The sequence below is a fragment of the Saccopteryx bilineata genome, chromosome 11 (genome assembly GCF_036850765.1).
Source record: "Saccopteryx bilineata isolate mSacBil1 chromosome 11, mSacBil1_pri_phased_curated, whole genome shotgun sequence".
In the NCBI taxonomy this organism is placed as follows: Eukaryota; Metazoa; Chordata; class Mammalia; order Chiroptera; family Emballonuridae; genus Saccopteryx; species Saccopteryx bilineata.
This window is the reverse complement of record NC_089500.1, coordinates 11,298,177-11,303,062: the sequence shown is the minus strand read 5'-3', so window position 1 is coordinate 11,303,062 and position 4,886 is coordinate 11,298,177. Positions and strand designations below refer to the sequence as shown.

The 4,886-nt window shown below is 48.6% G+C and overlaps 1 long non-coding RNA gene across 1 annotated transcript; it reads right to left on the bottom strand.

The window, feature by feature from the left end:
• Positions 1-459: 459 nt before the first annotated feature.
• On the bottom strand, positions 460-3,942 carry LOC136315424 (uncharacterized). The gene is made up of 3 exons (XR_010727504.1): positions 3,637-3,942; positions 2,271-2,426; positions 460-525 (listed from the first exon to the last, which is right to left on the bottom strand). It is a non-coding gene; the product is annotated as an uncharacterized lncRNA (long non-coding RNA).
• Between the last annotated feature and the right edge of the window lie 944 nt (positions 3,943-4,886).

The following is a 4,886-nucleotide window of genomic DNA, read 5'->3' as shown; positions in this document are numbered from 1 at the left end:
GGGAATCTGTCTGACTGCCTCCTCATTTCCAGCTTCAGAAAAATACAAAAAAAAAACCACCAAAAAACCAAAATAACATTATGCTCAGTGGAAGAAACTAGACACAAAAGGCCACATATCATCCTATGATTCTATTTTGATGAAAATACCAGACTAGGCCAATCTACAAAGCCAGAAAGTAGATTAGCGGTTGCCAGGGCTGAGAAATGGGGGTGTAGCGGAGGGAAAACCTTTTTCATGGATTGGGCCCACAAATTATATCAATCAGAGCTAGATTAACAAAACAAAACATTAATTCCATATTTATGCACAGAATGATTCTCAAGGAGTCAGCCAAGTGACTGGGGCCTGTGTGCCATCTTAGGCTGAACAAAGGAAGAGGGTCTGGGTATCGGAGGGGGCAGGTTCCAGAAGGGGAGGGGAGGGGTGGAAATGATGGCAGAGAAGGGATGTCTTATTGTGCTGATAAGTCTCTCCAATGGTGTGCTGTCTGTGAGAGGAGCTCTGTTCCTGGTTTAGAAGCACCTTTACAAATAAGAGGAGAAATTTAGTTAAGCGCTGTTTTTGCTGGCTCTCAATTGTCTTCTGCGCAAAATAATCTTTGTGCCAGCGGGCATTATCATTAATAGACTTACTCTTCTGTTAACCCAATGACCCTTTTCCACACTTCTCTCTCTGCCTTCAGGAAGCGGTAGACACTAGCAAAGCAAATAACTGAGATCAAAGAAACACCTAGGAGTGAAAACAAAACTGATGTAGGCACGGTTCTCGAGGCCTTTGCCTGGGTGTTTGTACTGTAACGGGATTGCAAACTTTAACCCACATCGAGGGGAAATGTCATGTTGGTTTTTATCGTTCATAAGTAATCTGGCCTCCTTCCCATGATTTTTTTGATTTATAGATTTTTAACTAAATGTCCAAACCAGTTTAAAACCAAACCCAATCTGGTAATGTAAGCGCCGCTTTAGGAAGTGTTCACTATGCCGTGGGTAAAAGTGTTCAGTGCTTGGATAGCTTCAACGCCCCCCAGCCTGTCCTGCCCTGCGGACAATGCCTACACAATTGGACCGGAGGGCTGCTTGCTCTGCCAGCATCCTTGGGCGAATTCTTCAAACAGTGTCAATTATGATCTGTTCTTTCCTGATTTGGGCACTGCTCTTGTGGTAGCCTCTGCCCCCCCCCCCCCCCCCCCCCCCCCCGCCAACTACTCAGCCCTTGCTCACTTTTATAGACCCTGAGCCTCTGGTCCTTGTCCAGCTAGCCATCCGGGTGGTCTTCTGCACTTACAGACCTCCACCGATCCCAGCCTCAGCTCTGATGTCCTTTTCCCTCCATGGCAGGCCTGGGAAAGGTCTAGGCTCTTAGTTCAGCACGCTGCCAAGTGGGATTCCAGGCAGTCTGCCTCCCCGGGCCTTACTCTCTAGCATAATTGGCACAGTCGCCTCCCAGGTGGAGTCAGACTGGCCTGAGGAATTCACTCGGAGAGATTTGCAGGCTCCTAATGAGCATCTTGGTTTGACAGAGCCTTTTTTCGTCCCTTGGCTTGTCTCTCTCCTTACTTGAGCCAAAGCCAAGTGAGGCAAGAATGGAGGCACACACAGTGTACCCTTGGGCTCCTACTCCCTCCCGAGGCCCCTTCACAGTGCCCCAGGGCTGGAAGAAGCAGGCTTGCCAGCTTCCCTCGCCTGGCAATAAAGTCTCACTCTCATAATCAGGTCTAGCCTCCTCAGCGAACTATACGGGCTGGGTTGTCCAGGATCGGCCTTTCCGTTGTTAAAAGGGAGAGGGGAGTGGGAAGTGGGATGAACTGGAAACATGTCTTCATTCTCCTTTGAGTCAGAGGCCTCGGGCTGTGTCCATCTCTCCCTGCATTCACCCCGTAACACCCCCCCGCCTTGACCCAAGGCCAACGAATGCTTGGGGCCTCCGAGGCTAAATCTTGGCGCTCAAAAAGGAAAAAAGAAATACACGTGAATACTTTCCCAAACCTTTCCCTTTGCCATATATGTACACACTATTTGATGGGTGTGTTCAGCAGATAAGGCCATTAAGGAATCCTGGGATAGTTTCGCCTCCTCAAGTCCTGCTCTGTGCAGATCCGAGCCAAAGAAAGACCTGCATGAGGTCACTGTACCTAGACAAGATCAAGGTGTTCTCTCTTAGGGAAATCCTCAGTTAGCCAGACTGATAGAGCTTCTCAGAGGCCACCCCACCTGAAACATTGCCCTAGATAGCATGTGTGTCCTTTGCCAACGTGTTTAGTCAATGACCTTTCAGCTCTGCCCACAGATCTGTTTGTGCCTCCCAAGGTCATCGGTTCTTCCCAAGTGTGTGCACAGCCCGGGACTGAGTCCTTCCATCGATGAAACACCAGGGGGCAGTAGCGGCACTTGGGCTTTAAGGTGATGGGGTTCAAAACTTGAGCCCTAAAAAGGAAGGAAAAATAAAACGATGGAATAAAAGGGAGGAAGGAAGAGGGAAAGAAAAGGGGAGAGGAAGGAAGAAAAAAGCATGCAGTGTGGGAAGAGCTCAAGACAAATTGTCATGTTTTGACCCAGGTCCTTGCTCCCTTCTCAACGTCAGGCAAAGCATGGGACTAATCCCCGAGTGCACGTGGGGAGGAAGGCCTGATGCGGAGAGAGGACTGCAAGCCACTGAGGCTGGAGCCAAGCTTAGGAGGCTGGCTGAGCCCCCTGTGGGAAGGCTCCCCCACGCTCACACCACGTGGGACCCAGACCAGCGCCTTCCACACTCCGCTCTTCCTTCCCACAGCCCGGGATGTGGCCAGCCTCCTGGTCCTGCCATCAGCTGCCATCAGCTGCATGGCAGCCTGGGAGGTCCCCTCCCCTCTGAGCCCGCTGGAGAGTGTGGCCACGACCTGGCTCCCATTCCCGGCCCAGCCCCGAGCAAACCACAGTCCATTTTCTTTATATAAGAGATTTACTACCAGGAAACAGATAAGGGGTAACAAAAATAAGCAGAGAGGGAATTACAAAGATAAAAGCAATCTTTTATAGCTCCGATAGTGAACCTCTGGTTAATTTCTTCTCAAAACTGGATTGAATCGAATGCTTTGCTTTCTCTGAGACAGTGAAGGTGACCAAAGGGCCAGGTTTGCCCAGGGCAGGCAGAGGGGGGTCCTGAGACAGGAGACTCAGTGCTGGACAAACAGGGAAGAGCTAGTCACCCTTCAGGGAGCTCAAACATGCCCCCTCCTTGCCTGCAGACAAAACTCCCCAACCTAAACTTGTGAGAGGACCCCTGGTCAGGGCCCAACAGAAGTGGGGGTTCTGGCTCCTCTGGCTGCCTATGGCCTCCAGTGGACAATGCCCACTGCTCCAGACCACCACTAAGGACACTCTGCAGGCGACTGTCACTAGGACTGCTCAGGTAGATGGGAAGGGGAGGCAGCGCAGGTTGGGGTGCTCACCTGGCCACTTAAGAGAATGGTTATTTCTCAAGCCCAGGAAACCCTCTCACATCTGACCCCCCCAAGGGCATTTTGCAAAGTGCTACTTCCTGGAAGACTATCTTTTTTTTTTTAAAGATTTTTTTATTGATTGATTTTAGAGAGGAGAGAGAGAGAGAGAGAGAGAGAGAGAGAAGATGGGGTGGAAATAGGAAGCATCAACTCACTTCTTGTATGTGCCTTGGCCAGGTAAGTCCAGAGTCTCAAATCAGCAACTTCAGCTTTCCGGGTTGATGCTTTATCCACTGCGCCACCACAGGCCAGGCAAGACTATCTTATAAAGCATCTCAAAGCTGAGCCAGTTTTTTTTTCTTTTTTGTCTCCAGGATTTCCAATGTGGACATATGCTAGCACATACCATGAATTTCTTAGAGGAACACAAGCATCTCCCCTCCGCTCCAAATGATTAGACCGTAGACTTTCCCATCTTTCCTTCAGGGAGTTACTCTAACAGCCTTCAGAACCTGTGCCCAGAAGAGCATGCGACTCTAGAGCCGTGGTCTGACCCCACCTAAGCAGCTTGGGCCCTCTCCTAGTGACACCCAGCACAACCAGAACGAGCCTTCCCAACACATGCCACTTTGCCACGTGGGTTATTTTGAGCTGAAGGCAATGAAGACACAGCAGACTCAAGAAAAACTTTACCTCTCCCTTAATTACCTAAAGGAATTTAGGTAGGGAACCTAGTCTAGAAAAAGAGCCATTACAAAAGATAACGTTTTCCCTGAATAATCTATCTGTATGGCTGAACAAACATCTAATTACTGAACATCTGCTCTCCATGTTGTCCTGTGGATTAGCCTCTTCCGCATGAAGCCCCAAACGCCTGTCCCCTTCCCGAGCTCAGAATGGCAGATAACAGGCCTCAACGGCCTGACTTGTACTGGGGTCTCATTGTCTTTGTGGGGTCCTTGTATGCATGTAATTAAATTTGTTTTTCTCCTATTAACCTCTCTTATGGAAATCTGATTCTTAGAACAGCCAAAAAATCTAGAAGGATAGAGGGAATACTTTCCTTCCTTACTATTTCTCTATGGAGAAATAGTTCATAACATCGAGAAAATTTCACTAAGGTAGACCTACTACCCACCCAGCAGAATACAGACAGAGAGAGAGAGAGTGTGTGCACACTCATGGTCTGTGTGCCCTACTCAGTTCTTTGCACCTCAATCCAAGGTGCATATGCCATCTCTGCTGGCTTACAGAGGGCTCTCTCTAAAGGCGGCTGTATTTGCATGATTTATTATACATACTTCCTGAAAACTGTGTTGTTAAGTTGGTGCAAATTCCAGCTGATAGAGTGCCTGAATCATCCTCTCTTGTGCCAACATGCGTAGGATTCAGGCAAGTCACTGTAAACAAATGCTAATTTTGGTATATTTTTTTGTTTAAATGTGCTATTATATATAAACATTTT